Raw genomic sequence first — 7707 nt, forward strand, 5'->3', positions numbered from 1 at the left:
TTGACACTCATCTCTTTTAAGGCACATTAATTATATAAATAATAAGAGTTCTAAAGATTTTTGAAAGTTGGTTAAACATTCTTCTACAGTTGAACATAACTCTCCTTATGAATAGCTTTCAACTTCAAGTAAATCCCATAAGAATTCAAGAATCCTTGTCCTATCAAGTAAGGCGAGGTTTCAAGAGATTTACATTATCAAAACTAATATTCTTTATTAATTTTTAGTCCTTATCACAACAAGAGAAGAAGAATCCTATTATTACAAGTCATGGCTAGGATTACAATCTTATTCCTCTCATGGCAGAAAATCTTAAAATTTCTCTTAAATCTTCTCTTGAATCTTTTTCCTAGATTTTTTCTTGGATTTGTTTCCTAGATTTTCTCTTAGATTTTCTCTTTATTTTTTTTCTATATTTTCTCTTGGATTTTCTCCTAAATTTTCTCATAAATTTTCTCCTCGATTTTCTCATGGAAGAGGAATTATTTTCTACTTCAATTTGGAAGCTTTTAAAGCATCTTCAACTCAACTTCTACAACAAAAATTGATTAAATATTAAAGACCAAATACAAGTCTAATAAACCATAGAGAATTCGGCCAAAAAAACCACAACTTTTCAAGAGAGAAGATTTTTAATTCTACGTGATTTGTCTTTTTAATTATTATTTTGATAGTTTTGTAAATCGAGTTGTAATTAGAATTATTCTTGGATTTTACTTATTGAGTTCCAGTAAAACTAGTTTGGGTGAATGCCTATATAAAGGCCTCAACATTAGGTTGTCATACATCACTTAAAAATTGATCAAAGTCAAGAATTATTTTGCTTTTAGTATATTGATTATGAGTGCTCTTTACAAAGCTTCTTCAACTATCTTGTTAAGCTAGGAGTTGGATGTACTTATCGAGGTAAACTCGTGGTGTCTTTTCAATTTAAAATTTCTTAATTCCCAATTATCTTAGTTTGTCTTCACATTTTTTATTTTGGCTTAAATAAGGAGGGTTTACTTAAGGGTTTAGTTTATGCATGTTGATGTTATATGCTAGGTTTTAGATTGCATTGTTGATTTTGAGTTCTGCATCATTCGCGCCTCCACCTTTAAGGCCTTTTAAGTTTAGCCCAAGACTTCTTTCTTTATGGATCCATCTTTTAACATAAATGTGAATGTCTTTCTTGACTTTATTGGCCAATGATCTTGACTTTGCTCCACTTAACATAGTTGTACTCCATCCATATAATCATCTACACCTTGAACTGGATCCATCCTAGACTTCTCTCTATGTGGAGTTTGCTCAACTTGAATTTAGTTTTGATTTCCACTTATTTGAACCTTGCCGTAAGGATCTCCCTTTGAATGGACCTTACAAACCTTTATCATTCATGAGGCCTAAACCATGACCTCTTAAGCTCATGAGATTGTGAGCTCCATTTTGAGTTGTGTGCTACGATATGTCTTTGTCTAATAAATTCTTTTAGTTGTATGATTTGTTCACTGATAAATACATTCTCTATTTTAAATAAAGAGAACTTAAACTGGATTAAAAATTTAATTTTAATTTTTTGAAAGTGGAAAAAAAAATGAACGTATAAAATTTTAATGAAAGAAATATTCTCCATAATGGTATTTTAAAAGAAATTATAATTCTATTTCCTAAATTGTTATTATTTTAAATGAATTGAATAATAATGAAATAACATAAACATTTATATATGTGAACTAAACTAAATTTCTATAGATATGGGTATGAATAAATAAACATATGTATAAATTCATTTAGTTTTTATAGATGTAGGTATGTATAAGTAAGCATATGTATAAATACATAAATGAATAAATATATATGTTTAAATATATAGATGTGTGTATGTGTATATATATATAATTATACATTTCTAATATAAATATAAAACAAACACCCACTAACACGACAATTATGGCCATAACCGAGCCACATGGTGGGCTGTTGTGAGGATCGACCAGATGTCAAGAAAAAAACTCGGCCTTCCATGTCAGCCTTGGTCGGCCAATTAAAGCACCAACGACTATGATGTCATGTATGCGTTTGGACGGTCAGATGATGGACCAAATTCAGTTAAAAGCTTCCTTCTCTTCACAACTTTATCTTCATCTTCTTCAAACCGAAAATTCTAGTTAAACGAGTGAATGCGAGGGGAGGTTGAGAGCATAAAATAATAGAGAGAGAGAGTCACGCACCAGAGTAGAGTGTACATTCTGTGTGTGTAATAAAAGAGGGGAACTTCTTCTTCTCACTGAGGTAAGTTGTTTCTTTTTCTTCTTAATTGTTTTGTTTTCTCTTTAATGTCTTACAGTCACTTCTACACAAAAATCTAGCTCTTGAAATGTAGTAGAAAACTCTAAAATCTAAAACCATCGCTACTGCACCTAAACGATGCCTCTGTTTAGGTAAGCATTTGTTATTCATCCAATTTAACTTTTTTTTCGTGTTTCCTTTCAAAAATTTATAGTCAATCACTAAGATAATGTGTTAGGAGTGTTAGCATTTTATTTTCCAAAAGTAAAAAAACTTTTAAACTCAAAATCTAACTTAAAATCATCACCCTACTTTGCAAGTGTAGCTACTGTGTGTTGTAGAAAAGAATTCTTTAATTTCCAGCATTTTCTTTGTGCAATTTAGCTTTTTTCTCATGCCTTTAATGAGTAAGATGCGTATAAATCTCTTTGATGCATAATTGGAGATTTTTATATACATTTGATGATTAAACTGCTTGAATTAATTGGGTGATGCTGCATGTGTTAAGCTAATGTATGTATGTGTCATGAAATGTGATTTTTACAAATTAAGATGATATTGTTTTATGCATGTATAACACCCCACCAATTGTTGTGCTTAATTAATTCAGAGAACCCTATTTATTCGGGCCTTAAGGACGCATTGAACCCATTTAATTTACTCCATAAATTATTATCGTAATTCTTAAATTATGCCAACTTTTATTTATTTTGATTTTATTTGATTTTAGTTGATATTATTTTATTTTATTTTAGTTTAATTAAAAATGAATTTTCGAAAAATATAAAAATGGGAGGAAATCATGCAGGAAAACCCTGTGGGATAAGGCTGTTTGCGCGAGCGCCTGTAGACTGTCCACACACACATGTGCACAGCTGGTGCGGGACATGCACATGTCCCATCACGTGGACACCACAGAGTCAACCCTGGCGTGTCCTGTAGCGCGCAAGTGGGCCGTCAACATGTCACCTCGCGAGCGGACAAGCGTCGCACACTGTGCGCACGCTGTCTGCACAGCAGGCCTGTGCGGATTGACCCTTGTGCACGCGGAACCCAACGTGCCTAGCATTGTTCGCACAGCAGGATGGGCCATGCACCTGCAGGCTAGCCTACTGCGCACTGGGCGCATTGCCGGTGCAGGAGACCTTCCACTATTTTTCATGTCGAGCATATTTTTCTTTCTTCACTGAATTTTGCTACTTGGCTCAAATCCAACAGCTCCAAATTTTTATAAATAGGGGCACTCCCTTCTCATTTTTCCCACACTTCCATCCTTCCACTTTTCAAGAATTAGAGAGAGAGAAAGTGATCTAGAGGGAGAAGGAGAGGAAGAAAAGAAGAACAATGTACAAGAAATTATCAAGGTTTTAATAAGGAATTTAGTATTTCTTCAAACGTCTTAGGGGATATTTTTAGACAAAAAAAGAGATTAAATTGACAATTTGTAATTTTTCCTATTTAGCATGCTTTTGTGTTTGTAAGTTTAATAAGTTGAATTGTTCTTGATTTCAAGCATGCTATGTGATTTATAGACACTTGATGATTTGCATGTATTTAAAAATAATATGAAACCGGTAAGGTTACCTAAAAAATAAAAGAAACAAAAAAAAGAGAAAAAGAGATATGTGGAATGAAGCATGAATGGTCCGAGTATGTATATTTTTTTAACATGCATAATGCATCAAGTGTCTCGTTAGGCTTTTTATTTCTGAGGAGTATCTATTCCCCTATCCTCATCCAAGGTATCTGCAATGACTTCACGAAACATGACACAAAAATATGAGCATTTCATGATTTATTTGATTTTCTCTATTTCTGGTATGATCTGTGTTTGTTTTGATTATACTAACGTGATGGTTTTCCTATTAAATAAATTATTTTCATAAGGTAACATTGGTCTATAAAGTAATCAAACGGTAAGTATGTATGTTAGAATAATTCACCTTTTAAACCTTACGATGTTAATTAAATATTTTTTTCCTTACTGAGCATATGTAATTCACTCTTTCCATGACCCCCCCCTCCAGATAAGGAAGAAAATAAGGAACTGCCAGCTGATTTACCCATTGAAGTTTATGAGGAACCCATGGATGCATAAAACTTGAGTGCATGATCGTTCCCACACTCTGATGAGTCCAATAGCTTAGTGAAAGAAGTAGTCCTCTTTTGTATTTTGACTTTATATTTTGCAACCACTTCTGGCCACAGTTATATGTGTGTAATTGGAAGTCATATATTTATAAGGGATTTGTATTAATTTGCTCCACTACATATAATTTTTATCATGCACTTGTTATTCTGTTTATATATCTATCACAACATGAATGGATAGAATGAATGGGTTTTGGTGATTGATGCTTAGAAGACAAAGCAAGTAGAAAATTTTTTCAAGGAATTGAACTAAATGGTTTTATGACAAGCATCGAACACCAAGGTGTTGTTGCTGTTGGGCGTGCGCTATCCTATAGTTTGTCGGCATATGTTGGATGTTTCTGGACACCGAGAATTGTTCAAAAATGCCCCTCGTGCATGACTTGAATTAAAGAAAAAAAAATTATAATACCCTGGAACCTTCGTACTTAAATATGTTGTGTAAAACCTCTATTTATTCAGGCCCTAAGGCTGTTAACTATTTAAATTTATATTTTTAATTTCCATAAAATTTTGAGTTTATTTAAAATTATTTTTATTCACTTATTATAAATATTTTGTCATTATATTTTTAATTTAAGGAAAAATGAAGAAAACAACAAAAAAATCCCTTGGAAATGCTGCGGGAAAATGTTCCCCGCCCTCACGAGTCCCATGTGTCGCGCATGCACACACCGGCACACATGATCCATCTACGCGGGGCATAAGGAGCTCAGTCTGCGCACGCAACATATCGCGAGCCAATGGCACACGGTTCAATATTACTGTGTGCGAGCATGCACGCATGGTAGGCATCGCCTGTGCACATAGGTACCTCAGCCAGCACGCGTGAAAGGTACCGCCTGTGTGCGGTAGGCATTAGGCAGCACGCCACCCCTTGGGCACTATATACCGCTCCTTGGGGGGCATGCATTATCGTTCAACCGACATGCCACCACCATTTAGGATGCATGCATTATCTCTTCACTGGTGTGCCCTTGGCCCTCGTGCCACCGTTGTGTCGCCATCATCTCGTATGTCATCCATCAGTTACGTCTGTCAGTCATCACATCAACTTTTTCTCCCTCTCTCCTATAAATATGGACCCCTTTCCACCCTTTCTTCATAACTTGTTGTTCATTTTTACTCACTAAAGTATTGTAGAGAGAGAGAGAGCTAGAGAGAGAAAGAAAGGAAAGAAAAAAGAGGAGTGTAGGAAACTACAAGCTTTTGGTAAGGAAAATTTTATATTTATTTGTACATTTTAGGAAGCATTTTTAGATTTATAAATGAAAAATTATATGAATATGAATTAGCATGATGTTTGTTTAGTATTTGCTAAAGTTTAAAAATATATAGAAAAATATTCTATGATATTTGCATAATTAGTAACGTAGTAATACTTGAAAATAAACGAATAAATGATACGTTGTGATTTTATTCAAGAAGCATTATATTATCTGACAAAATATGTGAAAATGTACATCGAAATATCAATGCATGGCATTCAAATTAGTATGATATGTTAGGCTTTTTATCTTTGAGGAGTTTTGTTTCTCCCTCATCTGGTTTAAAAAGACATGAGAGATCCGTTCCCTATGGATGACAGCGTACCATCTGACGAGAGTAGTTATCCGATATGATTTTAGGGTCGTTGTGGTGACCTACGACTGTGACTATAGTTGACATGTAGGTCCACTGTGGTTGGCACGGTCTTGATCATAGAACGTGTCATAATTTGGCAAGTAGTAAATGTTTTGTGGTTTACTAAGCCGTAAATGTGCTGAAAATGAAATGAACTTTGTCATTCCATAGTGGTAGTCGGAAATTTGTATTGCCCTTAATAGATATAGGTCTGAATGACTTCGTGCAGAGAATAGGTAAAAGACGAAAAAAAGTCATAACATGATTTGTTTAATTTTCTCTATTTGGTACGATTATATCCATGATGTGATTGTCTTGATGTTGACATCTTTGTAAATAAAAATAAATTTTTTTTCTTATTATTGAAATGAACTCATATGCTATGATCCTCGATAGTAAGTGGTTAATGGTAAGTTTTTTCTTAATTTGATGTACCTTTAAAATCTTAGCAACGTTGTTTAAATATTATTTTCCTTACTGAGTTTATGAAACTCACCTGTTTCTCTGCCCCCCAGATGAGGACGATAGTGAGGAAAAACTCGTTGACTTAGCCATTGAAGCCTTCGAGGATCTCGTAGATCTGTGAACCATTACAGTTGTGTATTTTGTCCCCCACTCTGATGAGTCCATTTTTGGAGAGGCTTGTATTTATTTTTAATTTGCCTTAGTATTGTAAGATTTGGAACTTAAGCTTCATTTTATAAGGGATCGTAATATATATATTTTGTTTGATATAAATTATCTTGATACACTCATAATCTATTTCTGTATCTGGCTCCCTTATGCTTAATCTTAGTATTGGGTATGTCCCCAAATTTATAAAATTAGGGACTATGAAAATTATTTAAGATAAAATGGGTCAATTAGTAAGGATGAATAACCGAAATTAAAATAGAAAGATAAAACCTAAATCACTTAATAAATAGTTAAATTCTCTTAGTAATATTAGGATTTAAATATAAAAACAAGGAAATTCAAAAGTTATAAAACAAACTAAAATATTGAGAAGAATTAAGATTTTAATTTTCTAGAATTACAATCAAATTTATGAATTTAGGGAAAAATAATGAAGTCTAAGAATTTAACCAAATAAAATAAAAGTGAAAAAATTAAATAAACATAGAGTCTAGTTTAAATCTGATTCATCATATTTTCTTAAAAGGGTATTTGGTTTACTTATTTGTTAAGGAGCCACTATGCTATGGGTGCTGGTTTTGGTTCCTTAATGGGACATGCAATTCAGTTGTCCTTAGGAACTCTGAGCAATATGATATTCATGTTCTGGGACTAGAGGGCATGAATGATGGCGACATGGAGAGACTTGAGAGAATTTCATTTGCATTTGTTATCTGTGATTGTATATTTGTAAATATTTACGCACCCGCCCATGACTAGTTGGTATCCCATTTGCCCTATTTGGAAATAGGTATAAGCAGTTGCGCACGTAGGTTTCTAATATGTGTAATTTAAATTAAGATAATAACTAGTAATTAAAACTGTGGTAGAAGACAAGTTTGGTCCTGGGTGCATGAGTTGTGTAAACCATCAAGTAAGGTATTGAACGTCTTCGTAATAATTTGTATGAGATGAACATTTGAGTTGGATATAAATATTGGTTATGGGATTTGACCATGGCATTTGATTTGATCTTTTAACTAAATT

At 33.3% G+C, this 7707-nt stretch overlaps 1 long non-coding RNA gene across 1 annotated transcript; it reads left to right on the forward strand.

Annotated features, from left to right (window-relative positions):
• The first annotated feature begins 1943 nt into the window (after positions 1–1943).
• Positions 1944–4537, forward strand: LOC148253790 (uncharacterized). Its single transcript, XR_015819305.1, has 2 exons — positions 1944–2274; positions 4299–4537. It is a non-coding gene; the product is annotated as an uncharacterized LOC148253790 (long non-coding RNA).
• Positions 4538–7707: the final 3170 nt, after the last annotated feature.

The sequence above is a fragment of the Carica papaya genome, chromosome 5 (assembly GCF_054855325.1).
Source record: "Carica papaya isolate Zhongbai chromosome 5, ASM5485532v1, whole genome shotgun sequence".
NCBI lineage: Eukaryota > Viridiplantae > Streptophyta > Magnoliopsida > Brassicales > Caricaceae > Carica > Carica papaya.